The 26,708-nt window shown below is 39.7% G+C and overlaps 44 non-coding genes and 13 pseudogenes across 44 annotated transcripts; all 57 read right to left on the bottom strand.

Annotated features, from left to right (window-relative positions):
- Window positions 1–287: 287 nt before the first annotated feature.
- LOC146011172 (5S ribosomal RNA) lies at window positions 288–406 on the bottom strand (annotated as a pseudogene).
- Window positions 407–751: 345 nt separating this feature from the next.
- LOC146015221 (5S ribosomal RNA) lies at window positions 752–870 on the bottom strand. The gene has a single exon (XR_014448150.1). It is a non-coding gene; the product is annotated as a 5S ribosomal RNA (ribosomal RNA).
- Window positions 871–1,215: 345 nt separating this feature from the next.
- LOC146011461 (5S ribosomal RNA) lies at window positions 1,216–1,334 on the bottom strand (annotated as a pseudogene).
- Window positions 1,335–1,678: 344 nt separating this feature from the next.
- On the bottom strand, window positions 1,679–1,797 carry LOC146017319 (5S ribosomal RNA). The gene has a single exon (XR_014450196.1). It is a non-coding gene; the product is annotated as a 5S ribosomal RNA (ribosomal RNA).
- A 345-nt stretch (window positions 1,798–2,142) lies between these two features.
- On the bottom strand, window positions 2,143–2,261 carry LOC146012999 (5S ribosomal RNA). The gene has a single exon (XR_014445988.1). It is a non-coding gene; the product is annotated as a 5S ribosomal RNA (ribosomal RNA).
- Window positions 2,262–2,606: 345 nt separating this feature from the next.
- Window positions 2,607–2,725, bottom strand: LOC146012998 (5S ribosomal RNA). Its single transcript, XR_014445987.1, has one exon. It is a non-coding gene; the product is annotated as a 5S ribosomal RNA (ribosomal RNA).
- A 345-nt stretch (window positions 2,726–3,070) lies between these two features.
- Window positions 3,071–3,189, bottom strand: LOC146011171 (5S ribosomal RNA; annotated as a pseudogene).
- A 345-nt stretch (window positions 3,190–3,534) lies between these two features.
- On the bottom strand, window positions 3,535–3,653 carry LOC146015220 (5S ribosomal RNA). The gene has a single exon (XR_014448149.1). It is a non-coding gene; the product is annotated as a 5S ribosomal RNA (ribosomal RNA).
- A 345-nt stretch (window positions 3,654–3,998) lies between these two features.
- On the bottom strand, window positions 3,999–4,117 carry LOC146011459 (5S ribosomal RNA; annotated as a pseudogene).
- Window positions 4,118–4,461: 344 nt separating this feature from the next.
- On the bottom strand, window positions 4,462–4,580 carry LOC146017307 (5S ribosomal RNA). Its single transcript, XR_014450185.1, has one exon. It is a non-coding gene; the product is annotated as a 5S ribosomal RNA (ribosomal RNA).
- A 345-nt stretch (window positions 4,581–4,925) lies between these two features.
- On the bottom strand, window positions 4,926–5,044 carry LOC146014891 (5S ribosomal RNA). The gene has a single exon (XR_014447832.1). It is a non-coding gene; the product is annotated as a 5S ribosomal RNA (ribosomal RNA).
- A 345-nt stretch (window positions 5,045–5,389) lies between these two features.
- On the bottom strand, window positions 5,390–5,508 carry LOC146012997 (5S ribosomal RNA). The gene has a single exon (XR_014445986.1). It is a non-coding gene; the product is annotated as a 5S ribosomal RNA (ribosomal RNA).
- A 345-nt stretch (window positions 5,509–5,853) lies between these two features.
- LOC146012996 (5S ribosomal RNA) lies at window positions 5,854–5,972 on the bottom strand. Its single transcript, XR_014445985.1, has one exon. It is a non-coding gene; the product is annotated as a 5S ribosomal RNA (ribosomal RNA).
- A 345-nt stretch (window positions 5,973–6,317) lies between these two features.
- LOC146015270 (5S ribosomal RNA) lies at window positions 6,318–6,436 on the bottom strand. Its single transcript, XR_014448196.1, has one exon. It is a non-coding gene; the product is annotated as a 5S ribosomal RNA (ribosomal RNA).
- A 345-nt stretch (window positions 6,437–6,781) lies between these two features.
- Window positions 6,782–6,900, bottom strand: LOC146015737 (5S ribosomal RNA). Its single transcript, XR_014448649.1, has one exon. It is a non-coding gene; the product is annotated as a 5S ribosomal RNA (ribosomal RNA).
- Window positions 6,901–7,245: 345 nt separating this feature from the next.
- On the bottom strand, window positions 7,246–7,364 carry LOC146010587 (5S ribosomal RNA; annotated as a pseudogene).
- Window positions 7,365–7,709: 345 nt separating this feature from the next.
- On the bottom strand, window positions 7,710–7,828 carry LOC146012993 (5S ribosomal RNA). The gene has a single exon (XR_014445983.1). It is a non-coding gene; the product is annotated as a 5S ribosomal RNA (ribosomal RNA).
- Window positions 7,829–8,173: 345 nt separating this feature from the next.
- On the bottom strand, window positions 8,174–8,292 carry LOC146012992 (5S ribosomal RNA). The gene has a single exon (XR_014445982.1). It is a non-coding gene; the product is annotated as a 5S ribosomal RNA (ribosomal RNA).
- Window positions 8,293–8,637: 345 nt separating this feature from the next.
- Window positions 8,638–8,756, bottom strand: LOC146012991 (5S ribosomal RNA). Its single transcript, XR_014445981.1, has one exon. It is a non-coding gene; the product is annotated as a 5S ribosomal RNA (ribosomal RNA).
- A 345-nt stretch (window positions 8,757–9,101) lies between these two features.
- On the bottom strand, window positions 9,102–9,220 carry LOC146016368 (5S ribosomal RNA). Its single transcript, XR_014449262.1, has one exon. It is a non-coding gene; the product is annotated as a 5S ribosomal RNA (ribosomal RNA).
- A 345-nt stretch (window positions 9,221–9,565) lies between these two features.
- LOC146015736 (5S ribosomal RNA) lies at window positions 9,566–9,684 on the bottom strand. The gene has a single exon (XR_014448648.1). It is a non-coding gene; the product is annotated as a 5S ribosomal RNA (ribosomal RNA).
- A 345-nt stretch (window positions 9,685–10,029) lies between these two features.
- Window positions 10,030–10,148, bottom strand: LOC146011557 (5S ribosomal RNA; annotated as a pseudogene).
- A 345-nt stretch (window positions 10,149–10,493) lies between these two features.
- On the bottom strand, window positions 10,494–10,612 carry LOC146012990 (5S ribosomal RNA). The gene has a single exon (XR_014445980.1). It is a non-coding gene; the product is annotated as a 5S ribosomal RNA (ribosomal RNA).
- Window positions 10,613–10,957: 345 nt separating this feature from the next.
- On the bottom strand, window positions 10,958–11,076 carry LOC146015528 (5S ribosomal RNA). Its single transcript, XR_014448446.1, has one exon. It is a non-coding gene; the product is annotated as a 5S ribosomal RNA (ribosomal RNA).
- Window positions 11,077–11,421: 345 nt separating this feature from the next.
- LOC146015527 (5S ribosomal RNA) lies at window positions 11,422–11,540 on the bottom strand. Its single transcript, XR_014448445.1, has one exon. It is a non-coding gene; the product is annotated as a 5S ribosomal RNA (ribosomal RNA).
- Window positions 11,541–11,885: 345 nt separating this feature from the next.
- Window positions 11,886–12,004, bottom strand: LOC146012989 (5S ribosomal RNA). The gene has a single exon (XR_014445979.1). It is a non-coding gene; the product is annotated as a 5S ribosomal RNA (ribosomal RNA).
- A 345-nt stretch (window positions 12,005–12,349) lies between these two features.
- LOC146015525 (5S ribosomal RNA) lies at window positions 12,350–12,468 on the bottom strand. The gene has a single exon (XR_014448444.1). It is a non-coding gene; the product is annotated as a 5S ribosomal RNA (ribosomal RNA).
- Window positions 12,469–12,813: 345 nt separating this feature from the next.
- Window positions 12,814–12,932, bottom strand: LOC146012988 (5S ribosomal RNA). Its single transcript, XR_014445978.1, has one exon. It is a non-coding gene; the product is annotated as a 5S ribosomal RNA (ribosomal RNA).
- A 345-nt stretch (window positions 12,933–13,277) lies between these two features.
- Window positions 13,278–13,396, bottom strand: LOC146012987 (5S ribosomal RNA). The gene has a single exon (XR_014445977.1). It is a non-coding gene; the product is annotated as a 5S ribosomal RNA (ribosomal RNA).
- Window positions 13,397–13,741: 345 nt separating this feature from the next.
- LOC146014890 (5S ribosomal RNA) lies at window positions 13,742–13,860 on the bottom strand. The gene has a single exon (XR_014447831.1). It is a non-coding gene; the product is annotated as a 5S ribosomal RNA (ribosomal RNA).
- Window positions 13,861–14,205: 345 nt separating this feature from the next.
- On the bottom strand, window positions 14,206–14,324 carry LOC146014550 (5S ribosomal RNA). Its single transcript, XR_014447500.1, has one exon. It is a non-coding gene; the product is annotated as a 5S ribosomal RNA (ribosomal RNA).
- A 345-nt stretch (window positions 14,325–14,669) lies between these two features.
- On the bottom strand, window positions 14,670–14,788 carry LOC146010596 (5S ribosomal RNA; annotated as a pseudogene).
- Window positions 14,789–15,133: 345 nt separating this feature from the next.
- LOC146014734 (5S ribosomal RNA) lies at window positions 15,134–15,252 on the bottom strand. Its single transcript, XR_014447678.1, has one exon. It is a non-coding gene; the product is annotated as a 5S ribosomal RNA (ribosomal RNA).
- Window positions 15,253–15,597: 345 nt separating this feature from the next.
- Window positions 15,598–15,716, bottom strand: LOC146015269 (5S ribosomal RNA). Its single transcript, XR_014448195.1, has one exon. It is a non-coding gene; the product is annotated as a 5S ribosomal RNA (ribosomal RNA).
- Window positions 15,717–16,061: 345 nt separating this feature from the next.
- Window positions 16,062–16,180, bottom strand: LOC146015219 (5S ribosomal RNA). Its single transcript, XR_014448148.1, has one exon. It is a non-coding gene; the product is annotated as a 5S ribosomal RNA (ribosomal RNA).
- Window positions 16,181–16,525: 345 nt separating this feature from the next.
- LOC146011458 (5S ribosomal RNA) lies at window positions 16,526–16,644 on the bottom strand (annotated as a pseudogene).
- A 344-nt stretch (window positions 16,645–16,988) lies between these two features.
- Window positions 16,989–17,107, bottom strand: LOC146017296 (5S ribosomal RNA). Its single transcript, XR_014450174.1, has one exon. It is a non-coding gene; the product is annotated as a 5S ribosomal RNA (ribosomal RNA).
- A 345-nt stretch (window positions 17,108–17,452) lies between these two features.
- On the bottom strand, window positions 17,453–17,571 carry LOC146010594 (5S ribosomal RNA; annotated as a pseudogene).
- A 345-nt stretch (window positions 17,572–17,916) lies between these two features.
- Window positions 17,917–18,035, bottom strand: LOC146014732 (5S ribosomal RNA). The gene has a single exon (XR_014447676.1). It is a non-coding gene; the product is annotated as a 5S ribosomal RNA (ribosomal RNA).
- A 345-nt stretch (window positions 18,036–18,380) lies between these two features.
- On the bottom strand, window positions 18,381–18,499 carry LOC146011170 (5S ribosomal RNA; annotated as a pseudogene).
- Window positions 18,500–18,844: 345 nt separating this feature from the next.
- LOC146015217 (5S ribosomal RNA) lies at window positions 18,845–18,963 on the bottom strand. Its single transcript, XR_014448145.1, has one exon. It is a non-coding gene; the product is annotated as a 5S ribosomal RNA (ribosomal RNA).
- A 345-nt stretch (window positions 18,964–19,308) lies between these two features.
- On the bottom strand, window positions 19,309–19,427 carry LOC146011457 (5S ribosomal RNA; annotated as a pseudogene).
- A 344-nt stretch (window positions 19,428–19,771) lies between these two features.
- LOC146017285 (5S ribosomal RNA) lies at window positions 19,772–19,890 on the bottom strand. Its single transcript, XR_014450163.1, has one exon. It is a non-coding gene; the product is annotated as a 5S ribosomal RNA (ribosomal RNA).
- A 345-nt stretch (window positions 19,891–20,235) lies between these two features.
- Window positions 20,236–20,354, bottom strand: LOC146012986 (5S ribosomal RNA). The gene has a single exon (XR_014445976.1). It is a non-coding gene; the product is annotated as a 5S ribosomal RNA (ribosomal RNA).
- A 345-nt stretch (window positions 20,355–20,699) lies between these two features.
- Window positions 20,700–20,818, bottom strand: LOC146012985 (5S ribosomal RNA). Its single transcript, XR_014445975.1, has one exon. It is a non-coding gene; the product is annotated as a 5S ribosomal RNA (ribosomal RNA).
- A 345-nt stretch (window positions 20,819–21,163) lies between these two features.
- Window positions 21,164–21,282, bottom strand: LOC146012984 (5S ribosomal RNA). The gene has a single exon (XR_014445974.1). It is a non-coding gene; the product is annotated as a 5S ribosomal RNA (ribosomal RNA).
- Window positions 21,283–21,627: 345 nt separating this feature from the next.
- On the bottom strand, window positions 21,628–21,746 carry LOC146011169 (5S ribosomal RNA; annotated as a pseudogene).
- Window positions 21,747–22,091: 345 nt separating this feature from the next.
- LOC146015216 (5S ribosomal RNA) lies at window positions 22,092–22,210 on the bottom strand. Its single transcript, XR_014448144.1, has one exon. It is a non-coding gene; the product is annotated as a 5S ribosomal RNA (ribosomal RNA).
- Window positions 22,211–22,555: 345 nt separating this feature from the next.
- Window positions 22,556–22,674, bottom strand: LOC146011456 (5S ribosomal RNA; annotated as a pseudogene).
- Window positions 22,675–23,018: 344 nt separating this feature from the next.
- On the bottom strand, window positions 23,019–23,137 carry LOC146017274 (5S ribosomal RNA). Its single transcript, XR_014450150.1, has one exon. It is a non-coding gene; the product is annotated as a 5S ribosomal RNA (ribosomal RNA).
- Window positions 23,138–23,482: 345 nt separating this feature from the next.
- Window positions 23,483–23,601, bottom strand: LOC146014889 (5S ribosomal RNA). The gene has a single exon (XR_014447830.1). It is a non-coding gene; the product is annotated as a 5S ribosomal RNA (ribosomal RNA).
- A 345-nt stretch (window positions 23,602–23,946) lies between these two features.
- Window positions 23,947–24,065, bottom strand: LOC146012982 (5S ribosomal RNA). The gene has a single exon (XR_014445972.1). It is a non-coding gene; the product is annotated as a 5S ribosomal RNA (ribosomal RNA).
- A 345-nt stretch (window positions 24,066–24,410) lies between these two features.
- LOC146012981 (5S ribosomal RNA) lies at window positions 24,411–24,529 on the bottom strand. The gene has a single exon (XR_014445971.1). It is a non-coding gene; the product is annotated as a 5S ribosomal RNA (ribosomal RNA).
- Window positions 24,530–24,874: 345 nt separating this feature from the next.
- LOC146015268 (5S ribosomal RNA) lies at window positions 24,875–24,993 on the bottom strand. Its single transcript, XR_014448194.1, has one exon. It is a non-coding gene; the product is annotated as a 5S ribosomal RNA (ribosomal RNA).
- Window positions 24,994–25,338: 345 nt separating this feature from the next.
- On the bottom strand, window positions 25,339–25,457 carry LOC146010261 (5S ribosomal RNA). Its single transcript, XR_014444776.1, has one exon. It is a non-coding gene; the product is annotated as a 5S ribosomal RNA (ribosomal RNA).
- A 345-nt stretch (window positions 25,458–25,802) lies between these two features.
- On the bottom strand, window positions 25,803–25,921 carry LOC146015524 (5S ribosomal RNA). The gene has a single exon (XR_014448443.1). It is a non-coding gene; the product is annotated as a 5S ribosomal RNA (ribosomal RNA).
- A 345-nt stretch (window positions 25,922–26,266) lies between these two features.
- Window positions 26,267–26,385, bottom strand: LOC146012980 (5S ribosomal RNA). The gene has a single exon (XR_014445970.1). It is a non-coding gene; the product is annotated as a 5S ribosomal RNA (ribosomal RNA).
- Window positions 26,386–26,708: the final 323 nt, after the last annotated feature.

Raw genomic sequence — 26,708 nt, 5'->3', positions numbered from 1 at the left:
AGTTTCCTAACTGTATTGGCTTACTGAAAAAAGTCATGTGTTGGTAATGTAAAAAGACCTACAGGACATGATATTAGCAGGGGGTCTTAAATTAAACTACAAAAGAGGCTCAACACTGTTTAGCTGCCAAAAGCAGTTGGAATTGAGCCTTAACAGTGTGGTAAGTCTTTAGGTGATGGCTATTGTGTCTGTTTGACCTCTTCCAAATGTCTGTGCTGGCAATAAAAAGAAAAAGTTTCCAATATAAATAGCTAGAGAATAAAAACAATTTGCCTGTAATGTGAAAAAACCTACAGCACCTGGTGTTCCCATGTGGTCTCTTACCCAAGTACTAACCAGGCCCAACACTGCTTAGCTTCCAAGAACAGACGAGATTGGGCCTATCCAATGTGGTATGGCTGTAGGTGAAATACAGGCACTTTTTTGCCCTCTTCTACTTCTATCACCTGGTAAGCTAATAAAAAAGTTTCCTAACTGTATTGGCTTACTGAAAAAAATCATGTGTTGGTAATGTAAAAAGACCTACAGGACATGATATTAGCAGGGGGTCTTAAATTAAACTACTAAAGGGGCTCAACACTGTTTAGCTGCCAAAAGCAGTTGGAATTGGGCCTAAACAGTGTGGTAAGTCTTTATGTGATGGCTATTGTGTCTGTTTGACCTCTTCCAAATGTCTGTACTGGCAATAAAAAGAAAAAGTTTCCAATTTAAATAGCTAGAGAATAAAAACAATTTGCCTGTAATGTGAAAAAACCTACAGCACCTGGTGTTCCCATGTGGTCTCCCACCCAAGTACTAACCAGGCCCAACACTGCTTAGCTTCCAAGATCAGACGAGATTGGGCCTATCCAATGTGGTATGGCTGTAGTTGAAATACAGGCACTTTTTTGCCCTCTTCTACTTCTTTTACCAGGTAAGCTAATTAAAAAGTTTCCTAACTGTATTGGCTTACTGAAAAAAATCATGTGTTGGTAATGTAAAAAGACCTACAGGACATGATATTAGCAGGGGGTCTTAAATTAAACTACTAAAGAGGCTCAACACTGTTTAGCTGCCAAAAGCAGTTGGAATTGGGCCTAAACAGTGTGGTAAGTCTTTAGGTGATGGCTATTGTGTCTGTTTGACCTCTTCCAAATGTCTGTGCTGTCAATAAAAAGAAAAAGTTTCCAATTTAAATAGCTAGAGAATAAAAACAATTTGCCAGTAATGTGAAAAAACCTACAGCACCTGGTGTTCCCATGTGGTCTCCCACCCAAGTACTAAACAGGTTCAACACTGCTTAGCTTCCAAGATTAGACGAGATTGGGCCTATCCAATGTGGTATGGTTGTAGGTGAGTTAAATTCACTTTTTTGCCCTCTTCTACTTCTATCACCAGGTAAGCTAATACAAAAGTTTCCTAACTGTATTGGCTTACTGAAAAAAATCATGTGTTGGTAATGTAAAAAGACCTACAGGACATGATATTAGCAGGGGGTCTTAAATTAAACTATTAAGAGGCTCAACACTGTTTAGCTGCCAAAAGCAGTTGGAATTGGGCCTAAACAGTGTGGTAAGTCTTTAGGTGATGGCTATTGTGTCTGTTTGACCTCTTCCAAATGTCTGTACTGGCAATAAAAAGAAAAAGTTTCCAATTTAAATAGCTAGAGAATAAAAACAATTTGCCTGTAATGTGAAAAAACCTACAGCACCTGGTGTTCCCATGTGGTCTCCCACCCAAGTACTAACCAGGCCCAACACTGCTTAGTTTCCAAGATCAGACGAGATTGGGCCTATCCAATGTGGTATGGCTGTAGGTGAGATACAGGCACTTTTTTGCCCTCTTCTACTTCTATCACCAGGTAAGCTAATAAAAAAGTTTCCTAACTGTATTGGCTTACTGAAAAAAATCATGTGTTGGTAATGTAAAAAGACCTACAGGACATGATATTAGCAGGGGGTCTTAAATTAAACTACTAAAGAGGCTCAACACTGTTTAGCTGCCAAAAGCAGTTGGAATTGGGCCAAAACAGTGTGGTAAGTCTTTAGGTGATGGCTATTGTGTCTGTTTGACCTCTTCCAAATGTCTGTACTGGCAATAAAAATAAAAAGTTTCCAATTTAAATAGCTAGAGAATAAAAACAATTTGCCTGTAATGTGAAAAAACCTACAGCACCTGGTGTTCCCATGTGGTCTCCCACCCAAGTACTAACCAGGCCCAACACTGCTTAGCTTCCAAGATCAGACGAGATTGGGCCTATCCAATGTGGTATGGCTGTAGGTGAGATACAGGCACTTTTTTGCCCTCTTCTACTTCTATCACCAGGTAAGCTAATAAAAAAGTTTCCTAACTGTATTGGCTTACTGAAAAAAATCATGTGTTGATAATGTAAAAAGACCTACAGGACATGATATTAGCAGGGGGTCTTAAATTAAACTACTAAAGAGGCTCAACACTGTTTAGCTGCCAAAAGCAGTTGGAGTTGGGCCTAAACAGTGTGGTAAGTCTTTAGGTGATGGCTATTGTGTCTGTTTGACCTCTTCCAAATGTCTGTGCTGGCAATAAAAAGAAAAAGTTTCCAATTTAAATAGCTAGAGAATAAAAACAATTTGCCTGTAATGTGAAAAAACCTACAGCACCTGGTGTTCCCATGTGGTCTCCCACCCAAGTACTAACCAGGCCCAACACTGCTTAGCTTCCAAGATCAGACGAGATTGGGCCTATCCAATGTGGTATGGCTGTAGGTGAGATACAGGCACTTTTTTGCCCTCTTCTACTTCTATCACCAGGTAAGCTAATAAAAAAGTTTCCTAACTGTATTGGCTTACTGAAAAAAATCATGTGTTGGTAATGTAAAACGACCTACAGGACATGATATTAGCAGGGGGTCTTAAATTAAACTACTAAAGAGGATCAACACTGTTTAGCTGCCAAAAGCAGTTGGAATTGGGCCTAAACAGTGTGGTAAGTCTTTAGGTGATGGCTATTGTGTCTGTTTGACCTCTTCCAAATGTCTGTACTGGCAATAAAAAGAAAAAGTTTCCAATATAAATAGCTAGAGAATAAAAACAATTTGCCTGTAATGTGAAAAAACCTACAGCACCTGGTGTTCCCATGTGGTCTCTTACCCAAGTACTAACCAGGCCCAACACTGCTTAGCTTCCAAGAACAGACGAGATTGGGCCTATCCAATGTGGTATGGCTGTAGGTGAAATACAGGCACTTTTTTGCCCTCTTCTACTTCTATCACCTGGTAAGCTAATAAAAAAGTTTCCTAACTGTATTGGCTTACTGAAAAAAATCATGTGTTGGTAATGTAAAAAGACCTACAGGACATGATATTAGCAGGGGGTCTTAAATTAAACTACTAAAGGGGCTCAACACTGTTTAGCTGCCAAAAGCAGTTGGAATTGGGCCTAAACAGTGTGGTAAGTCTTTATGTGATGGCTATTGTGTCTGTTTGACCTCTTCCAAATGTCTGTACTGGCAATAAAAAGAAAAAGTTTCCAATTTAAATAGCTAGAGAATAAAAACAATTTGCCTGTAATGTGAAAAAACCTACAGCACCTGGTGTTCCCATGTGGTCTCCCACCCAAGTACTAACCAGGCCCAACACTGCTTAGCTTCCAAGATCAGACGAGATTGGGCCTATCCAATGTGGTATGGCTGTAGTTGAAATACAGGCACTTTTTTGCCCTCTTCTACTTCTTTTACCAGGTAAGCTAATAAAAAAGTTTCCTAACTGTATTGGCTTACTGAAAAAAATCATGTGTTGGTAATGTAAAAAGACCTACAGGACATGATATTAGCAGGGGGTCTTAAATTAAACTACTAAAGAGGCTCAACACTGTTTAGCTGCCAAAAGCAGTTGGAATTGGGCCTAAACAGTGTGGTAAGTCTTTAGGTGATGGCTATTGTGTCTGTTTGACCTCTTCCAAATGTCTGTGCTGTCAATAAAAAGAAAAAGTTTCCAATTTAAATAGCTAGAGAATAAAAACAATTTGCCAGTAATGTGAAAAAACCTACAGCACCTGGTGTTCCCATGTGGTCTCCCACCCAAGTACTAAACAGGTTCAACACTGCTTAGCTTCCAAGATTAGACGAGATTGGGCCTATCCAATGTGGTATGGTTGTAGGTGAGTTAAATTCACTTTTTTGCCCTCTTCTACTTCTATCACCAGGTAAGCTAATACAAAAGTTTCCTAACTGTATTGGCTTACTGAAAAAAATCATGTGTTGGTAATGTAAAAAGACCTACAGGACATGATATTAGCAGGGGGTCTTAAATTAAACTATTAAGAGGCTCAACACTGTTTAGCTGCCAAAAGCAGTTGGAATTGGGCCTAAACAGTGTGGTAAGTCTTTAGGTGATGGCTATTGTGTCTGTTTGACCTCTTCCAAATGTCTGTACTGGCAATAAAAAGAAAAAGTTTCCAATTTAAATAGCTAGAGAATAAAAACAATTTGCCTGTAATGTGAAAAAACCTACAGCACCTGGTGTTCCCATGTGGTCTCCCACCCAAGTACTAACCAGGCCCAACACTGCTTAGTTTCCAAGATCAGACGAGATTGGGCCTATCCAATGTGGTATGGCTGTAGGTGAGATACAGGCACTTTTTTGCCCTCTTCTACTTCTATCACCAGGTAAGCTAATAAAAAAGTTTCCTAACTGTATTGGCTTACTGAAAAAAATCATGTGTTGGTAATGTAAAAAGACCTACAGGACATGATATTAGCAGGGGGTCTTAAATTAAACTACTAAAGAGGCTCAACACTGTTTAGCTGCCAAAAGCAGTTGGAATTGGGCCAAAACAGTGTGGTAAGTCTTTAGGTGATGGCTATTGTGTCTGTTTGACCTCTTCCAAATGTCTGTACTGGCAATAAAAATAAAAAGTTTCCAATTTAAATAGCTAGAGAATAAAAACAATTTGCCTGTAATGTGAAAAAACCTACAGCACCTGGTGTTCCCATGTGGTCTCCCACCCAAGTACTAAACAGGCCCAACACTGCTTAGCTTCCAAGATCAGACGAGATTGGGCCTATCCAATGTGGTATGGCTGTAGGTGAGATACAGGCACTTTTTTGCCCTCTTCTACTTCTATCACCAGGTAAGCTAATAAAAAAGTTTCCTAACTGTATTGGCTTACTGAAAAAAATCATGTGTTGATAATGTAAAAAGACCTACAGGACATGATATTAGCAGGGGGTCTTAAATTAAACTACTAAAGAGGCTCAACACTGTTTAGCTGCCAAAAGCAGTTGGAGTTGGGCCTAAACAGTGTGGTAAGTCTTTAGGTGATGGCTATTGTGTCTGTTTGACCTCTTCCAAATGTCTGTGCTGGCAATAAAAAGAAAAAGTTTCCAATTTAAATAGCTAGAGAATAAAAACAATTTGCCTGTAATGTGAAAAAACCTACAGCACCTGGTGTTCCCATGTGGTCTCCCACCCAAGTACTAACCAGGCCCAACACTGCTTAGCTTCCAAGATCAGACGAGATTGGGCCTATCCAATGTGGTATGGCTGTAGGTGAGATACAGGCACTTTTTTGCCCTCTTCTACTTCTATCACCAGGTAAGCTAATAAAAAAGTTTCCTAACTGTATTGGCTTACTGAAAAAAATCATGTGTTGGTAATGTAAAACGACCTACAGGACATGATATTAGCAGGGGGTCTTAAATTAAACTACTAAAGAGGATCAACACTGTTTAGCTGCCAAAAGCAGTTGGAATTGGGCCTAAACAGTGTGGTAAGTCTTTAGGTGATGGCTATTGTGTCTGTTTGACCTCTTCCAAATGTCTGTACTGGCAATAAAAAGAAAAAGTTTCCAATTTAAATAGCTAGAGAATAAAAACAATTTGCCTGTAATGTGAAAAAACCTACAGCACCTGGTGTTCCCATGTGGTCTCCCACCCAAGTACTAACCAGGCCCAACACTGCTTAGCTTCCAAGATCAGACGAGATTGGGCCTATCCAATGTGGTATGGCTGTAGGTGAGATACAGGCACTTTTTTGCCCGCTTCTACTTCTATCACCAGGTAAGCTAATAAAAAAGTTTCCTAACTGTATTGGCTTACTGAAAAAAATCATGTGTTGGTAATGTAAAAAGACCTACAGGACATGATATTAGCAGGGGGTCTTAAATTAAACTACTAAAGAGGCTCAACACTGTTTAGCTGCCAAAAGCAGTTGGAATTGGGCCTAAACAGTGTGGTAAGTCATTAGGTGATGGCTATTGTGTCTGTTTGACCTCTTCCAAATGTCTGTACTGGCAATAAAAAGAAAAAGTTTCCAATTTAAATAGCTAGAGAATAAAAACAATTTGCCTGTAATGTGAAAAAACCTACAGCACCTGGTGTTCCCATGTGGTCTCCCACCCAAGTACTAACCAGGCCCAACACTGCTTAGCTTCCAAGATCAGACGAGATTGGGCCTATCCAATGTGGTATGGCTGAAGGTGAGATACAGGCACTTTTTTGCCCTCTTCTACTTCTATCACCAGGTAAGCTAATACAAAAGTTTCCTAACTGTATTGGCTTACTGAAAAAAATCATGTGTTGGTAATGTAAAAAGACATACAGTACATGATATTAGCAGGGGGTCTTAAATTAAACTACTAAAGAGGCTCAACACTGTTTAGCTGCCAAAAGCAGTTGGAATTGGGCCTAAACAGTGTGGTAAGTCTTTAGGTGATGGCTATTGTGTCTGTTTGACCTCTTCCAAATGTCTGTGCTGTCAATAAAAAGAAAAAGTTTCCAATTTAAATAGCTAGAGAATAAAAACAATTTGCCAGTAATGTGAAAAAACCTACAGCACCTGGTGTTCCCATGTGGTCTCCCACCCAAGTACTAACCAGGCCCAACACTGCTTAGCTTCCAAGAGCAGACGAGATTGGGCCTATCCAATGTGGTATGGCTGTAGGTGAGTTAAAGCCACTTTTTTGCCCTCTTCTACTTCTATTACCAGGTAAGCTAATACAAAAGTTTCCTAACTGTATTGGCTTACTGAAAAAAATCATGTGTTGGTAATGTAAAAAGACCTACAGGACATGATATTAGCAGGGGGTCTTAAATTAAACTACTAAAGAGGATCAACACTGTTTAGCTGCCAAAAGCAGTTGGAATTGAGCCTAAACATTGTGGTAAGTCTTTAGGTGATGGCTATTGTGTCTGTTTGACCTCTTCCAAATGTCTGTGCTGGCAATAAAATGAAAAAGTTTCCAATATAAATAGCTAGAGAATAAAAACAATTTGCCAGTAATGTGAAAAAACCTACAGCACCTGGTGGTCCCATGTGGTCTCCCACCCAAGTACTAACCAGGCCCAACACTGCTTAGCTTCCAAGATCAGACGAGATTGGGCCTATCCAATGTGGTATGGCTCTAGGTGAGATACAGGCACTTTTTTGCCCTCTTCTACTTCTATCACCAGGTAAGCTAATAAAAAAGTTTCCTAACTGTATTGGCTTACTGAAAAAAATCATGTGTTGGTAATGTAAAACGACCTACAGGACATGATATTAGCAGGGGGTCTTAAATTAAACTACTAAAGAGGATCAACACTGTTTAGCTGCCAAAAGCAGTTGGAATTGGGCCTAAACAGTGTGGTAAGTCTTTAGGTGATGGCTATTGTGTCTGTTTGACCTCTTCCAAATGTCTGTACTGGCAATAAAAAGAAAAAGTTTCCAATTTAAATAGCTAGAGAATAAAAACAATTTGCCTGTAATGTGAAAAAACCTACAGCACCTGGTGTTCCCATGTGGTCTCCCACCCAAGTACTAACCAGGCCCAACACTGCTTAGCTTCCAAGATCAGACGAGATTGGGCCTATCCAATGTGGTATGGCTGTAGGTGAGATACAGGCACTTTTTTGCCCTCTTCTACTTCTATCACCAGGTAAGCTAATAAAAAAGTTTCCTAACTGTATTGGCTTACTGAAAAAAATCATGTGTTGATAATGTAAAAAGACCTACAGGACATGATATTAGCAGGGGGTCTTAAATTAAACTACTAAAGAGGCTCAACACTGTTTAGCTGCCAAAAGCAGTTGGAGTTGGGCCTAAACAGTGTGGTAAGTCTTTAGGTGATGGCTATTGTGTCTGTTTGACCTCTTCCAAATGTCTGTGCTGGCAATAAAAAGAAAAAGTTTCCAATTTAAATAGCTAGAGAATAAAAACAATTTGCCTGTAATGTGAAAAAACCTACAGCACCTGGTGTTCCCATGTGGTCTCCCACCCAAGTACTAACCAGGCCCAACACTGCTTAGCTTCCAAGATCAGACGAGATTGGGCCTATCCAATGTGGTATGGCTGTAGGTGAGATACAGGCACTTTTTTGCCCTATTCTACTTCTATCACCAGGTAAGCTAATAAAAAAGTTTCCTAACTGTATTGGCTTACTGAAAAAAATCATGTGTTGGTAATGTAAAAAGACCTACAGGACATGATATTAGCAGGGGGTCTTAAATTAAACTACTAAAGAGGATCAACACTGTTTAGCTGCCAAAAGCAGTTGGAATTGGGCCTAAACAGTGTGGTAAGTCTTTAGGTGATGGCTATTGTGTCTGTTTGACCTCTTCCAAATGTCTGTACTGGCAATAAAAAGAAAAAGTTTCCAATTTAAATAGCTAGAGAATAAAAACAATTTGCCTGTAATGTGAAAAAACCTACAGCACCTGGTGTTCCCATGTGGTCTCCCACCCAAGTACTAACCAGGCCCAACACTGCTTAGCTTCCAAGATCAGACGAGATTGGGCCTATCCAATGTGGTATGGCTGTAGGTGAGATACAGGCACTTTTTTGCCCGCTTCTACTTCTATCACCAGGTAAGCTAATAAAAAAGTTTCCTAACTGTATTGGCTTACTGAAAAAAATCATGTGTTGGTAATGTAAAAAGACCTACAGGACATGATATTAGCAGGGGGTCTTAAATTAAACTACTAAAGAGGCTCAACACTGTTTAGCTGCCAAAAGCAGTTGGAATTGGGCCTAAACAGTGTGGTAAGTCATTAGGTGATGGCTATTGTGTCTGTTTGACCTCTTCCAAATGTCTGTACTGGCAATAAAAAGAAAAAGTTTCCAATTTAAATAGCTAGAGAATAAAAACAATTTGCCTGTAATGTGAAAAAACCTACAGCACCTGGTGTTCCCATGTGGTCTCCCACCCAAGTACTAACCAGGCCCAACACTGCTTAGCTTCCAAGATCAGACGAGATTGGGCCTATCCAATGGGGTATGGCTGAAGGTGAGATACAGGCACTTTTTTGCCCTCTTCTACTTCTATCACCAGGTAAGCTAATACAAAAGTTTCCTAACTGTATTGGCTTACTGAAAAAAATCATGTGTTGGTAATGTAAAAAGACATACAGTACATGATATTAGCAGGGGGTCTTAAATTAAACTACTAAAGAGGCTCAACACTGTTTAGCTGCCAAAAGCAGTTGGAATTGGGCCTAAACAGTGTGGTAAGTCTTTAGGTGATGGCTATTGTGTCTGTTTGACCTCTTCCAAATGTCTGTGCTGTCAATAAAAAGAAAAAGTTTCCAATTTAAATAGCTAGAGAATAAAAACAATTTGCCAGTAATGTGAAAAAACCTACAGCACCTGGTGTTCCCATGTGGTCTCCCACCCAAGTACTAACCAGGCCCAACACTGCTTAGCTTCCAAGAGCAGACGAGATTGGGCCTATCCAATGTGGTATGGCTGTAGGTGAGTTAAAGCCACTTTTTTGCCCTCTTCTACTTCTATTACCAGGTAAGCTAATACAAAAGTTTCCTAACTGTATTGGCTTACTGAAAAAAATCATGTGTTGGTAATGTAAAAAGACCTACAGGACATGATATTAGCAGGGGGTCTTAAATTAAACTACTAAAGAGGATCAACACTGTTTAGCTGCCAAAAGCAGTTGGAATTGAGCCTAAACATTGTGGTAAGTCTTTAGGTGATGGCTATTGTGTCTGTTTGACCTCTTCCAAATGTCTGTGCTGGCAATAAAATGAAAAAGTTTCCAATATAAATAGCTAGAGAATAAAAACAATTTGCCAGTAATGTGAAAAAACCTACAGCACCTGGTGGTCCCATGTGGTCTCCCACCCAAGTACTAACCAGGTTCAACACTGCTTAACTTCCAAGATTAGACGAGATTGGGCCTACCCAATGTGGTATGGTTGTAGGTGAGTTAAATTCACTTTTTTGCCCTCTTCTACTTCTATCACCAGGTAAGCTAATACAAAAGTTTCCTAACTGTATTGGCTTACTGAAAAAAATCATGTGTTGGTAATGTAAAAAGACCTACAGGACATGATATTAGCAGGGGGTCTTAAATTAAACTACTAAAGAGGCTCAACACTGTTTAGCTGCCAAAAGCAGTTGGAATTGGGCCAAAACAGTGTGGTAAGTCTTTAGGTGATGGCTATTGTGTCTGTTTGACCTCTTCCAAATGTCTGTACTGGCAATAAAAAGAAAAAGTTTCCAATTTAAATAGCTAGAGAATAAAAACAATTTGCCTGTAATGTGAAAAAACCTACAGCACCTGGTGTTCCCATGTGGTCTCCCACCCAAGTACTAACCAGGCCCAACACTGCTTAGCTTCCAAGATCAGACGAGATTGGGCCTATCCAATGTGGTATGGCTGTAGGTGAGATACAGGCACTTTTTTGCCCTGTTCTACTTCTATCACCAGGTAAGCTAATAAAAAAGTTTCCTAACTGTATTGGCTTACTGAAAAAAATCATGTGTTGATAATGTAAAAAGACCTACAGGACATGATATTAGCAGGGGGTCTTAAATTAAACTACTAAAGAGGCTCAACACTGTTTAGCTGCCAAAAGCAGTTGGAGTTGGGCCTAAACAGTGTGGTAAGTCTTTAGGTGATGGCTATTGTGTCTGTTTGACCTCTTCCAAATGTCTGTGCTGGCAATAAAAAGAAAAAGTTTCCAATTTAAATAGCTAGAGAATAAAAACAATTTGCCTGTAATGTGAAAAAACCTACAGCACCTGGTGTTCCCATGTGGTCTCCCACCCAAGTACTAACCAGGCCCAACACTGCTTAGCTTCCAAGATCAGACGAGATTGGGCCTATCCAATGTGGTATGGCTCTAGGTGAGATACAGGCACTTTTTTGCCCTCTTCTACTTCTATCACCAGGTAAGCTAATAAAAAAGTTTCCTAACTGTATTGGCTTACTGAAAAAAATCATGTGTTGATAATGTAAAAAGACCTACAGGACATGATATTAGCAGGGGGTCTTAAATTAAACTACTAAAGAGGCTCAACACTGTTTAGCTGCCAAAAGCAGTTGGAGTTGGGCCTAAACAGTGTGGTAAGTCTTTAGGTGATGGCTATTGTGTCTGTTTGACCTCTTCCAAATGTCTGTGCTGGCAATAAAAAGAAAAAGTTTCCAATTTAAATAGCTAGAGAATAAAAACAATTTGCCTGTAATGTGAAAAAACCTACAGCACCTGGTGTTCCCATGTGGTCTCCCACCCAAGTACTAACCAGGCCCAACACTGCTTAGCTTCCAAGATCAGACGAGATTGGGCCTATCCAATGTGGTATGGCTCTAGGTGAGATACAGGCACTTTTTTGCCCTCTTCTACTTCTATCACCAGGTAAGCTAATAAAAAAGTTTCCTAACTGTATTGACTTACTGAAAAAAATCATGTGTTGGTAATGTAAAATGACCTACAGGACATGATATTAGCAGGGGGTCTTAAATTAAACTACTAAAGAGGATCAACACTGTTTAGCTGCCAAAAGCAGTTGGAATTGGGCCTAAACAGTGTGGTAAGTCTTTAGGTGATGGCTATTGTGTCTGTTTGACCTCTTCCAAATGTCTGTACTGGCAATAAAAAGAAAAAGTTTCCAATTTAAATAGCTAGAGAATAAAAACAATTTGCCTGTAATGTGAAAAAACCTACAGCACCTGGTGTTCCCATGTGGTCTCCCACCCAAGTACTAACCAGGCCCAACACTGCTTAGCTTCCAAGATCAGACGAGATTGGGCCTATCCAATGTGGTATGGCTGTAGGTGAGATACAGGCACTTTTTTGCCCTCTTCTACTTCTATCACCAGGTAAGCTAATAAAAAAGTTTCCTAACTGTATTGGCTTACTGAAAAAAATCATGTGTTGATAATGTAAAAAGACCTACAGGACATGATATTAGCAGGGGGTCTTAAATTAAACTACTAAAGAGGCTCAACACTGTTTAGCTGCCAAAAGCAGTTGGAGTTGGGCCTAAACAGTGTGGTAAGTCTTTAGGTGATGGCTATTGTGTCTGTTTGACCTCTTCCAAATGTCTGTGCTGGCAATAAAAAGAAAAAGTTTCCAATTTAAATAGCTAGAGAATAAAAACAATTTGCCTGTAATGTGAAAAAACCTACAGCACCTGGTGTTCCCATGTGGTCTCCCACCCAAGTACTAACCAGGCCCAACACTGCTTAGCTTCCAAGATCAGACGAGATTGGGCCTATCCAATGTGGTATGGCTCTAGGTGAGATACAGGCACTTTTTTGCCCTCTTCTACTTCTATCACCAGGTAAGCTAATAAAAAAGTTTCCTAACTGTATTGGCTTACTGAAAAAAATCATGTGTTGGTAATGTAAAACGACGTACAGGACATGATATTAGCAGGGGGTCTTAAATTAAACTACTAAAGAGGATCAACACTGTTTAGCTGCCAAAAGCAGTTGGAATTGGGCCTAAACAGTGTGGTAAGTCTTTAGGTGATGGCTATTGTGTCTGTTTGACCTCTTCCAAATGTCTGTACTGGCAATAAAAAGAAAAAGTTTCCAATTTAAATAGCTAGAGAATAAAAACAATTTGCCTGTAATGTGAAAAAACCTACAGCACCTGGTGTTCCCATGTGGTCTCCCACCCAAGTACTAACCAGGCCCAACACTGCTTAGCTTCCAAGATCAGACGAGATTGGGCCTATCCAATGTGGTATGGCTGTAGGTGAGATACAGGCACTTTTTTGCCCTCTTCTACTTCTATCACCAGGTAAGCTAATAAAAAAGTTTCCTAACTGTATTGGCTTACTGAAAAAAATCATGTGTTGGTAATGTAAAAAGACCTACAGGACATGATATTAGCAGGGGGTCTTAAATTAAACTACTAAAGAGGCTCAACACTGTTTAGCTGCCAAAAGCAGTTGGAATTGGGCCTAAACAGTGTGGTAAGTCTTTAGGTGATGGCTATTGTGTCTGTTTGACCTCTTCCAAATGTCTGTACTGGCAATAAAAAGAAAAAGTTTCCAATTTAAATAGCTAGAGAATAAAAACAATTTGCCTGTAATGTGAAAAAACCTACAGCACCTGGTGTTCCCATGTGGTCTCCCACCCAAGTACTAACCAGGCCCAACACTGCTTAGCTTCCAAGATCAGACGAGATTGGGCCTATCCAATGTGGTATGGCTGTAGGTGAGATACAGGCACTTTTTTGCCCTCTTCTACTTCTATCACCAGGTAAGCTAATACAAAAGTTTCCTAACTGTATTGGCTTACTGAAAAAAATCATGTGTTGGTAATGTAAAAAGACCTACAGTACATGATATTAGCAGGGGGTCTTAAATTAAACTACTAAAGAGGATCAACACTGTTTAGCTGCCAAAAGCAGTTGGAATTGGGCCTAAACAGTGTGGTAAGTCTTTAGGTGATGGCTATTGTGTCTGTTTGACCTCTTCCAAATGTCTGTACTGGCAATAAAAAGAAAAAGTTTCCAATTTAAATAGCTAGAGAATAAAAACAATTTGCCAGTAATGTGAAAAAACCTACAGCACCTGGTGTTCCCATGTGGTCTCCCACCCAAGTACTAAACAGGCCCAACACTGCTTAGCTTCCAAGATCAGACGAGATTGGGCCTATCCAATGTGGTATGGCTGTAGGTGAGTTAAAGGCACTTTTTTGGCCTCTTCTACTTCTATCACCAGGTAAGCTAATACAAAAGTTTCCTAACTGTATTGGCTTACTGAAAAAAATCATGTGTTGGTAATGTAAAAAGACCTACAGGACATGATATTAGCAGGGGGTCTTAAATTAAACTACTAAACAGGCTCAACACTGTTTAGCTGCCAAAAGCAGTTGGAATTGGGCCTAAACAGTGTGGTAAGTCTTTAGGTGATGGCTATTGTGTCTGTTTGACCTCTTCCAAATGTCTGTACTGGCAATAAAAAGAAAAAGTTTCCAATTTAAATAGCTAGAGAATAAAAACAATTTGCCTGTAATGTGAAAAAATCTACAGCACCTGGTGTTCCCATGTGGTCTCCCACCCAAGTACTAACCAGGCCCAACACTGCTTAGCTTCCAAGATCAGATGAGATTGGGCCTATCCAATGTGGTATGGCTGTAGGTGAGATACAGGCACTTTTTTGCCCTCTTCTACTTCTATCACCAGGTAAGCTAATAAAAAAGTTTCCTAACTGTATTGGCTTACTGAAAAAAATCATGTGTTGGTAATGTAAAAAGACCTACAGGACATGATATTAGCAGGGAGTCTTATATTAAACTACTAAAGAGGCCCAACACTGTTTAGCTGCCAAAAGCAGTTGGAATTGGGCCTAAACAGTGTGGTAAGTCTTTAGGTGATGGCTATTGTGTCTGTTTGACCTCTTCCAAATGTCTGTACTGGCAATAAAAATAAAAAGTTTCCAATTTAAATAGCTAGAGAATAAAAACAATTTGCCTGTAATGTGAAAAATCCTACAGCACCTGGTGTTCCCATGTGGTCTCCCACCCAAGTACTAACCAGGCCCAAAACTGCTTAGCTTCCAAGTTCAGACGAGATTGGGCCTATCCAATGTGGTATGGCTGTAGTTGAGATACAGGCACTTTTTTGCCCTCTTCTACTTCTATCACCAGGTAAGCTAATAAAAAAGTTTCCTAACTGTATTGGCTTACTGAAAAAAATCATGTGTTGGTAATGTAAAAAGACCTACAGGACATGATATTAGCAGGGGGTCTTAAATTAAACTACTAAAGAGGCTCAACACTGTTTAGCTGCCAAAAGCAGTTGGAATTGGGCCTAAACAGTGAGGTAAGTCTTTAGGTGATGGCTATTGTGTCTGTTTGACCTCTTCCAAATGTCTGTGCTGGCAATAAAAAGAAAAAGTTTCAAATTTAAATAGCTAGAGAATAAAAACAATTTGCCAGTAATGTGAAAAAACCTACAGCACCTGGTGTTCCCATGTGGTCTCCCACCCAAGTACTAACCAGGCCCAACACTGCTTAGCTTCCAAGATCAGACGAGATTGGGCCTATCCAATGTGGTATTGCTGTAGGTGAGTTAAAGGCACTTTTTTGCCCTCTTCTACTTCTATCACCAGGTAAGCTAATACAAAAGTTTCCTAACTGTATTGGCTTACTGAAAAAAGTCATGTGTTGGTAATGTAAAAAGACCTACAGGACATGATATTAGCAGGGGGTCTTAAATTAAACTACAAAAGAGGCTCAACACTGTTTAGCTGCCAAAAGCAGTTGGAATTGAGCCTAAACAGTGTGGTAAGTCTTTAGGTGATGGCTATTGTGTCTGTTTGACCTCTTCCAAATGTCTGTACTGGCAATAAAAAGAAAAAGTTTCCAATTTAAATAGCTAGAGAATAAAAACAATTTGCCTGTAATGTGAAAAAACCTACAGCACCTGGTGTTCCCATGTGGTCTCCCACCCAAGTACTAACCAGGCCCAACACTGCTTAGCTTCCAAGATCAGACGAGATTGGGCCTATCCAATGTGGTATGGCTGAAGGTGAGATACAGGCACTTTTTTGCCCTCTTCTACTTCTATCACCAGGTAAGCTAATACAAAAGTTTCCTAACTGTATTGGCTTACTGAAAAAAATCATGTGTTGGTAATGTAAAAAGACCTACAGGACATGATATTAGCAGGGGGTCTTAAATTAAACTACTAAAGGGGCTCAACACTGTTTAGCTGCCAAAAGCAGTTGGAATTGGGCCTAAACAGTGTGGTAAGTCTTTATGTGATGGCTATTGTGTCTGTTTGACCTCTTCCAAATGTCTGTACTGGCAATAAAAAGAAAAAGTTTCCAATTTAAATAGCTAGAGAATAAAAACAATTTGCCTGTAATGTGAAAAAACCTACAGCACCTGGTGTTCCCATGTGGTCTCCCACCCAAGTACTAACCAGGCCCAACACTGCTTAGCTTCCAAGATCAGACGAGATTGGGCCTATCCAATGTGGTATGGCTGTAGTTGAAATACAGGCACTTTTTTGCCCTCTTCTACTTCTTTTACCAGGTAAGCTAATAAAAAAGTTTCCTAACTGTATTGGCTTACTGAAAAAAATCATGTGTTGGTAATGTAAAAAGACCTACAGGACATGATATTAGCAGGGGGTCTTAAATTAAACTACTAAAGAGGCTCAACACTGTTTAGCTGCCAAAAGCAGTTGGAATTGGGCCTAAACAGTGTGGTAAGTCTTTAGGTGATGGCTATTGTGTCTGTTTGACCTCTTCCAAATGTCTGTGCTGTCAATAAAAAGAAAAAGTTTCCAATTTAAATAGCTAGAGAATAAAAACAATTTGCCAGTAATGTGAAAAAACCTACAGCACCTGGTGTTCCCATGTGGTCTCCCACCCAAGTACTAAACAGGTTCAACACTGCTTAGCTTCCAAGATTAGACGAGATTGGGCCTATCCAATGTGGTATGGTTGTAGGTGAGTTAAATTCACTTTTTTGCCCTCTTCTACTTCTATCACCAGGTAAGCTAATACAAAAGTTTCCTAACTGTATTGGCTTACTGAAAAAAATCATGTGTTGGTAATGTAAAAAGACCTACAGGACATGATATTAGCAGGGGGTCTTAAATTAAACTATTAAGAGGCTCAACACTGTTTAGCTGCCAAAAGCAGTTGGAATTGGGCCTAAACAGTGTGGTAAGTCTTTAGGTGATGGCTATTGTGTCTGTTTGACCTCTTCCAAATGTCTGTACTGGCAATAAAAAGAAAAAGTTTCCAATTTAAATAGCTAGAGAATAAAAACAATTTGCCTGTAATGTGAAAAAACCTACAGCACCTGGTGTTCCCATGTGGTCTCCCACCCAAGTACTAACCAGGCCCAACACTGCTTAGTTTCCAAGATCAGACGAGATTGGGCCTATCCAATGTGGTATGGCTGTAGGTGAGATACAGGCACTTTTTTGCCCTCTTCTACTTCTATCACCAGGTAAGCTAATAAAAAAGTTTCCTAACTGTATTGGCTTACTGAAAAAAATCATGTGTTGGTAATGTAAAAAGACCTACAGGACATGATATTAGCAGGGGGTCTTAAATTAAACTACTAAAGAGGCTCAACACTGTTTAGCTGCCAAAAGCAGTTGGAATTGGGCCAAAACAGTGTGGTAAGTCTTTAGGTGATGGCTATTGTGTCTGTTTGACCTCTTCCAAATGTCTGTACTGGCAATAAAAATAAAAAGTTTCCAATTTAAATAGCTAGAGAATAAAAACAATTTGCCTGTAATGTGAAAAATCCTACAGCACCTGGTGTTCCCATGTGGTCTCCCACCCAAGTACTAACCAGGCCCAAAACTGCTTAGCTTCCAAGTTCAGACGAGATTGGGCCTATCCAATGTGGTATGGCTGTAGTTGAGATACAGGCACTTTTTTGCCCTCTTCTACTTCTATCACCAGGTAAGCTAATAAAAAAGTTTCCTAACTGTATTGGCTTACTGAAAAAAATCATGTGTTGGTAATGTAAAAAGACCTACAGGACATGATATTAGCAGGGGGTCTTAAATTAAACTACTAAAGAGGCTCAACACTGTTTAGCTGCCAAAAGCAGTTGGAATTGGGCCTAAACAGTGAGGTAAGTCTTTAGGTGATGGCTATTGTGTCTGTTTGACCTCTTCCAAATGTCTGTGCTGGCAATAAAAAGAAAAAGTTTCAAATTTAAATAGCTAGAGAATAAAAACAATTTGCCAGTAATGTGAAAAAACCTACAGCACCTGGTGTTCCCATGTGGTCTCCCACCCAAGTACTAACCAGGCCCAACACTGCTTAGCTTCCAAGATCAGACGAGATTGGGCCTATCCAATGTGGTATTGCTGTAGGTGAGTTAAAGGCACTTTTTTGCCCTCTTCTACTTCTATCACCAGGTAAGCTAATACAAAAGTTTCCTAACTGTATTGGCTTACTGAAAAAAGTCATGTGTTGGTAATGTAAAAAGACCTACAGGACATGATATTAGCAGGGGGTCTTAAATTAAACTACAAAAGAGGCTCAACACTGTTTAGCTGCCAAAAGCAGTTGGAATTGAGCCTAAACAGTGTGGTAAGTCTTTAGGTGATGGCTATTGTGTCTGTTTGACCTCTTCCAAATGTCTGTGCTGGCAATAAAAAGAAAAAGTTTCCAATATAAATAGCTAGAGAATAAAAACAATTTGCCTGTAATGTGAAAAAACCTACAGCACCTGGTGTTCCCATGTGGTCTCTTACCCAAGTACTAACCAGGCCCAACACTGCTTAGCTTCCAAGAACAGACGAGATTGGGCCTATCCAATGTGGTATGGCTGTAGGTGAAATACAGGCACTTTTTTGCCCTCTTCTACTTCTATCACCTGGTAAGCTAATAAAAAAGTTTCCTAACTGTATTGGCTTACTGAAAAAAATCATGTGTTGGTAATGTAAAAAGACCTACAGGACATGATATTAGCAGGGGGTCTTAAATTAAACTACTAAAGGGGCTCAACACTGTTTAGCTGCCAAAAGCAGTTGGAATTGGGCCTAAACAGTGTGGTAAGTCTTTATGTGATGGCTATTGTGTCTGTTTGACCTCTTCCAAATGTCTGTACTGGCAATAAAAAGAAAAAGTTTCCAATTTAAATAGCTAGAGAATAAAAACAATTTGCCTGTAATGTGAAAAAACCTACAGCACCTGGTGTTCCCATGTGGTCTCCCACCCAAGTACTAACCAGGCCCAACACTGCTTAGCTTCCAAGATCAGACGAGATTGGGCCTATCCAATGTGGTATGGCTGTAGTTGAAATACAGGCACTTTTTTGCCCTCTTCTACTTCTTTTACCAGGTAAGCTAATAAAAAAGTTTCCTAACTGTATTGGCTTACTGAAAAAAATCATGTGTTGATAATGTAAAAAGACCTACAGGACATGATATTAGCAGGGGGTCTTAAATTAAACTACTAAAGAGGCTCAACACTGTTTAGCTGCCAAAAGCAGTTGGAATTGGGCCTAAACAGTGTGGTAAGTCTTTAGGTGATGGCTATTGTGTCTGTTTGACCTCTTCCAAATGTCTGTGCTGTCAATAAAAAGAAAAAGTTTCCAATTTAAATAGCTAGAGAATAAAAACAATTTGCCAGTAATGTGAAAAAACCTACAGCACCTGGTGTTCCCATGTGGTCTCCCACCCAAGTACTAAACAGGTTCAACACTGCTTAGCTTCCAAGATTAGACGAGATTGGGCCTATCCAATGTGGTATGGTTGTAGGTGAGTTAAATTCACTTTTTTGCCCTCTTCTACTTCTATCACCAGGTAAGCTAATACAAAAGTTTCCTAACTGTATTGGCTTACTGAAAAAAATCATGTGTTGGTAATGTAAAAAGACCTACAGGACATGATATTAGCAGGGGGTCTTAAATTAAACTATTAAGAGGCTCAACACTGTTTAGCTGCCAAAAGCAGTTGGAATTGGGCCTAAACAGTGTGGTAAGTCTTTAGGTGATGGCTATTGTGTCTGTTTGACCTCTTCCAAATGTCTGTACTGGCAATAAAAAGAAAAAGTTTCCAATTTAAATAGCTAGAGAATAAAAACAATTTGCCTGTAATGTGAAAAAACCTACAGCACCTGGTGTTCCCATGTGGTCTCCCACCCAAGTACTAACCAGGCCCAACACTGCTTAGTTTCCAAGATCAGACGAGATTGGGCCTATCCAATGTGGTATGGCTGTAGGTGAGATACAGGCACTTTTTTGCCCTCTTCTACTTCTATCACCAGGTAAGCTAATAAAAAAGTTTCCTAACTGTATTGGCTTACTGAAAAAAATCATGTGTTGGTAATGTAAAAAGACCTACAGGACATGATATTAGCAGGGGGTCTTAAATTAAACTACTAAAGAGGCTCAACACTGTTTAGCTGCCAAAAGCAGTTGGAATTGGGCCAAAACAGTGTGGTAAGTCTTTAGGTGATGGCTATTGTGTCTGTTTGACCTCTTCCAAATGTCTGTACTGGCAATAAAAATAAAAAGTTTCCAATTTAAATAGCTAGAGAATAAAAACAATTTGCCTGTAATGTGAAAAAACCTACAGCACCTGGTGTTCCCATGTGGTCTCCCACCCAAGTACTAACCAGGCCCAACACTGCTTAGCTTCCAAGATCAGACGAGATTGGGCCTATCCAATGTGGTATGGCTGTAGGTGAGATACAGGCACTTTTTTGCCCTCTTCTACTTCTATCACCAGGTAAGCTAATAAAAAAGTTTCCTAACTGTATTGGCTTACTGAAAAAAATCATGTGTTGATAATGTAAAAAGACCTACAGGACATGATATTAGCAGGGGGTCTTAAATTAAACTACTAAAGAGGCTCAACACTGTTTAGCTGCCAAAAGCAGTTGGAGTTGGGCCTAAACAGTGTGGTAAGTCTTTAGGTGATGGCTATTGTGTCTGTTTGACCTCTTCCAAATGTCTGTGCTGGCAATAAAAAGAAAAAGTTTCCAATTTAAATAGCTAGAGAATAAAAACAATTTGCCTGTAATGTGAAAAAACCTACAGCACCTGGTGTTCCCATGTGGTCTCCCACCCAAGTACTAACCAGGCCCAACACTGCTTAGCTTCCAAGATCAGACGAGATTGGGCCTATCCAATGTGGTATGGCTGTAGGTGAGATACAGGCACTTTTTTGCCCTCTTCTACTTCTATCACCAGGTAAGCTAATAAAAAAGTTTCCTAACTGTATTGGCTTACTGAAAAAAATCATGTGTTGGTAATGTAAAACGACCTACAGGACATGATATTAGCAGGGGGTCTTAAATTAAACTACTAAAGAGGATCAACACTGTTTAGCTGCCAAAAGCAGTTGGAATTGGGCCTAAACAGTGTGGTAAGTCTTTAGGTGATGGCTATTGTGTCTGTTTGACCTCTTCCAAATGTCTGTACTGGCAATAAAAAGAAAAAGTTTCCAATTTAAATAGCTAGAGAATAAAAACAATTTGCCTGTAATGTGAAAAAACCTACAGCACCTGGTGTTCCCATGTGGTCTCCCACCCAAGTACTAACCAGGCCCAACACTGCTTAGCTTCCAAGATCAGACGAGATTGGGCCTATCCAATGTGGTATGGCTGTAGGTGAGATACAGGCACTTTTTTGCCCGCTTCTACTTCTATCACCAGGTAAGCTAATACAAAAGTTTCCTAACTGTATTGGCTTACTGAAAAAAGTCATGTGTTGGTAATGTAAAAAGACCTACAGGACATGATATTAGCAGGGGGTCTTAAATTAAACTACAAAAGAGGCTCAACACTGTTTAGCTGCCAAAAGCAGTTGGAATTGAGCCTAAACAGTGTGGTAAGTCTTTAGGTGATGGCTATTGTGTCTGTTTGACCTCTTCCAAATGTCTGTGCTGGCAATAAAAAGAAAAAGTTTCCAATATAAATAGCTAGAGAATAAAAACAATTTGCCTGTAATGTGAAAAAACCTACAGCACCTGGTGTTCCCATGTGGTCTCTTACCCAAGTACTAACCAGGCCCAACACTGCTTAGCTTCCAAGAACAGACGAGATTGGGCCTATCCAATGTGGTATGGCTGTAGGTGAAATACAGGCACTTTTTTGCCCTCTTCTACTTCTATCACCTGGTAAGCTAATAAAAAAGTTTCCTAACTGTATTGGCTTACTGAAAAAAATCATGTGTTGGTAATGTAAAAAGACCTACAGGACATGATATTAGCAGGGGGTCTTAAATTAAACTACTAAAGGGGCTCAACACTGTTTAGCTGCCAAAAGCAGTTGGAATTGGGCCTAAACAGTGTGGTAAGTCTTTATGTGATGGCTATTGTGTCTGTTTGACCTCTTCCAAATGTCTGTACTGGCAATAAAAAGAAAAAGTTTCCAATTTAAATAGCTAGAGAATAAAAACAATTTGCCTGTAATGTGAAAAAACCTACAGCACCTGGTGTTCCCATGTGGTCTCCCACCCAAGTACTAACCAGGCCCAACACTGCTTAGCTTCCAAGATCAGACGAGATTGGGCCTATCCAATGTGGTATGGCTGTAGTTGAAATACAGGCACTTTTTTGCCCTCTTCTACTTCTTTTACCAGGTAAGCTAATAAAAAAGTTTCCTAACTGTATTGGCTTACTGAAAAAAATCATGTGTTGGTAATGTAAAAAGACCTACAGGACATGATATTAGCAGGGGGTCTTAAATTAAACTACTAAAGAGGCTCAACACTGTTTAGCTGCCAAAAGCAGTTGGAATTGGGCCTAAACAGTGTGGTAAGTCTTTAGGTGATGGCTATTGTGTCTGTTTGACCTCTTCCAAATGTCTGTGCTGTCAATAAAAAGAAAAAGTTTCCAATTTAAATAGCTAGAGAATAAAAACAATTTGCCAGTAATGTGAAAAAACCTACAGCACCTGGTGTTCCCATGTGGTCTCCCACCCAAGTACTAAACAGGTTCAACACTGCTTAGCTTCCAAGATTAGACGAGATTGGGCCTATCCAATGTGGTATGGTTGTAGGTGAGTTAAATTCACTTTTTTGCCCTCTTCTACTTCTATCACCAGGTAAGCTAATACAAAAGTTTCCTAACTGTATTGGCTTACTGAAAAAAATCATGTGTTGGTAATGTAAAAAGACCTACAGGACATGATATTAGCAGGGGGTCTTAAATTAAACTATTAAGAGGCTCAACACTGTTTAGCTGCCAAAAGCAGTTGGAATTGGGCCTAAACAGTGTGGTAAGTCTTTAGGTGATGGCTATTGTGTCTGTTTGACCTCTTCCAAATGTCTGTACTGGCAATAAAAAGAAAAAGTTTCCAATTTAAATAGCTAGAGAATAAAAACAATTTGCCTGTAATGTGAAAAAACCTACAGCACCTGGTGTTCCCATGTGGTCTCCCACCCAAGTACTAACCAGGCCCAACACTGCTTAGTTTCCAAGATCAGACGAGATTGGGCCTATCCAATGTGGTATGGCTGTAGGTGAGATACAGGCACTTTTTTGCCCTCTTCTACTTCTATCACCAGGTAAGCTAATAAAAAAGTTTCCTAACTGTATTGGCTTACTGAAAAAAATCATGTGTTGGTAATGTAAAAAGACCTACAGGACATGATATTAGCAGGGGGTCTTAAATTAAACTACTAAAGAGGCTCAACACTGTTTAGCTGCCAAAAGCAGTTGGAATTGGGCCAAAACAGTGTGGTAAGTCTTTAGGTGATGGCTATTGTGTCTGTTTGACCTCTTCCAAATGTCTGTACTGGCAATAAAAATAAAAAGTTTCCAATTTAAATAGCTAGAGAATAAAAACAATTTGCCTGTAATGTGAAAAAACCTACAGCACCTGGTGTTCCCATGTGGTCTCCCACCCAAGTACTAAACAGGCCCAACACTGCTTAGCTTCCAAGATCAGACGAGATTGGGCCTATCCAATGTGGTATGGCTGTAGGTGAGATACAGGCACTTTTTTGCCCTCTTCTACTTCTATCACCAGGTAAGCTAATAAAAAAGTTTCCTAACTGTATTGGCTTACTGAAAAAAATCATGTGTTGATAATGTAAAAAGACCTACAGGACATGATATTAGCAGGGGGTCTTAAATTAAACTACTAAAGAGGCTCAACACTGTTTAGCTGCCAAAAGCAGTTGGAGTTGGGCCTAAACAGTGTGGTAAGTCTTTAGGTGATGGCTATTGTGTCTGTTTGACCTCTTCCAAATGTCTGTGCTGGCAATAAAAAGAAAAAGTTTCCAATTTAAATAGCTAGAGAATAAAAACAATTTGCCTGTAATGTGAAAAAACCTACAGCACCTGGTGTTCCCATGTGGTCTCCCACCCAAGTACTAACCAGGCCCAACACTGCTTAGCTTCCAAGATCAGACGAGATTGGGCCTATCCAATGTGGTATGGCTGTAGGTGAGATACAGGCACTTTTTTGCCCTCTTCTACTTCTATCACCAGGTAAGCTAATAAAAAAGTTTCCTAACTGTATTGGCTTACTGAAAAAAATCATGTGTTGGTAATGTAAAACGACCTACAGGACATGATATTAGCAGGGGGTCTTAAATTAAACTACTAAAGAGGATCAACACTGTTTAGCTGCCAAAAGCAGTTGGAATTGGGCCTAAACAGTGTGGTAAGTCTTTAGGTGATGGCTATTGTGTCTGTTTGACCTCTTCCAAATGTCTGTACTGGCAATAAAAAGAAAAAGTTTCCAATTTAAATAGCTAGAGAATAAAAACAATTTGCCTGTAATGTGAAAAAACCTACAGCACCTGGTGTTCCCATGTGGTCTCCCACCCAAGTACTAACCAGGCCCAACACTGCTTAGCTTCCAAGATCAGACGAGATTGGGCCTATCCAATGTGGTATGGCTGTAGGTGAGATACAGGCACTTTTTTGCCCGCTTCTACTTCTATCACCAGGTAAGCTAATAAAAAAGTTTCCTAACTGTATTGGCTTACTGAAAAAAATCATGTGTTGGTAATGTAAAAAGACCTACAGGACATGATATTAGCAGGGGGTCTTAAATTAAACTACTAAAGAGGCTCAACACTGTTTAGCTGCCAAAAGCAGTTGGAATTGGGCCTAAACAGTGTGGTAAGTCATTAGGTGATGGCTATTGTGTCTGTTTGACCTCTTCCAAATGTCTGTACTGGCAATAAAAAGAAAAAGTTTCCAATTTAAATAGCTAGAGAATAAAAACAATTTGCCTGTAATGTGAAAAAACCTACAGCACCTGGTGTTCCCATGTGGTCTCCCACCCAAGTACTAACCAGGCCCAACACTGCTTAGCTTCCAAGATCAGACGAGATTGGGCCTATCCAATGTGGTATGGCTGAAGGTGAGATACAGGCACTTTTTTGCCCTCTTCTACTTCTATCACCAGGTAAGCTAATACAAAAGTTTCCTAACTGTATTGGCTTACTGAAAAAAATCATGTGTTGGTAATGTAAAAAGACATACAGTACATGATATTAGCAGGGGGTCTTAAATTAAACTACTAAAGAGGCTCAACACTGTTTAGCTGCCAAAAGCAGTTGGAATTGGGCCTAAACAGTGTGGTAAGTCTTTAGGTGATGGCTATTGTGTCTGTTTGACCTCTTCCAAATGTCTGTACTGGCAATAAAAAGAAAAAGTTTCCAATTTAAATAGCTAGAGAATAAAAACAATTTGCCTGTAATGTGAAAAAACCTACAGCACCTAATGTTCCCATGTGGTCTCCCACCCAAGTACTAACCAGGCCCAACACTGCTTAGCTTCCAAGATCAGACGAGATTGGGCCTATCCAATGTGGTATGGCTCTAGGTGAGATACAGGCACTTTTTTGCCCTCTTCTACTTCTATCACCAGGTAAGCTAATAAAAAAGTTTCCTAACTGTATTGACTTACTGAAAAAAATCATGTGTTGGTAATGTAAAATGACCTACAGGACATGATATTAGCAGGGGGTCTTAAATTAAACTACTAAAGAGGATCAACACTGTTTAGCTGCCAAAAGCAGTTGGAATTGGGCCTAAACAGTGTGGTAAGTCTTTAGGTGATGGCTATTGTGTCTGTTTGACCTCTTCCAAATGTCTGTACTGGCAATAAAAAGAAAAAGTTTCCAATTTAAATAGCTAGAGAATAAAAACAATTTGCCTGTAATGTGAAAAAACCTACAGCACCTGGTGTTCCCATGTGGTCTCCCACCCAAGTACTAACCAGGCCCAACACTGCTTAGCTTCCAAGATCAGACGAGATTGGGCCTATCCAATGTGGTATGGCTCTAGGTGAGATACAGGCACTTTTTTGCCCTCTTCTACTTCTATCACCAGGTAAGCTAATAAAAAAGTTTCCTAACTGTATTGACTTACTGAAAAAAATCATGTGTTGGTAATGTAAAATGACCTACAGGACATGATATTAGCAGGGGGTCTTAAATTAAACTACTAAAGAGGATCAACACTGTTTAGCTGCCAAAAGCAGTTGGAATTGGGCCTAAACAGTGTGGTAAGTCTTTAGGTGATGGCTATTGTGTCTGTTTGACCTCTTCCAAATGTCTGTACTGGCAATAAAAAGAAAAAGTTTCCAATTTAAATAGCTAGAGAATAAAAACAATTTGCCTGTAATGTGAAAAAACCTACAGCACCTGGTGTTCCCATGTGGTCTCCCACCCAAGTACTAACCAGGCCCAACACTGCTTAGCTTCCAAGATCAGACGAGATTGGGCCTATCCAATGTGGTATGGCTGTAGGTGAGATACAGGCACTTTTTTGCCCTCTTCTACTTCTATCACCAGGTAAGCTAATAAAAAAGTTTCCTAACTGTATTGGCTTACTGAAAAAAATCATGTGTTGATAATGTAAAAAGACCTGCAGGACATGATATTAGCAGGGGGTCTTAAATTAAACTACTAAAGAGGCTCAACACTGTTTAGCTGCCAAAAGCAGTTGGAGTTGGGCCTAAACAGTGTGGTAAGTCTTTAGGTGATGGCTATTGTGTCTGTTTGACCTCTTCCAAATGTCTGTGCTGGCAATAAAAAGAAAAAGTTTCCAATTTAAATAGCTAGAGAATAAAAA

The sequence above is a fragment of the Crinia signifera genome, chromosome 6, assembly GCF_055691185.1.
Source record: "Crinia signifera chromosome 6, ASM5569118v1, whole genome shotgun sequence".
In the NCBI taxonomy this organism is placed as follows: Eukaryota; Metazoa; Chordata; class Amphibia; order Anura; family Myobatrachidae; genus Crinia; species Crinia signifera.
This window is presented reverse-complemented; position numbering and strand designations above follow the sequence as displayed.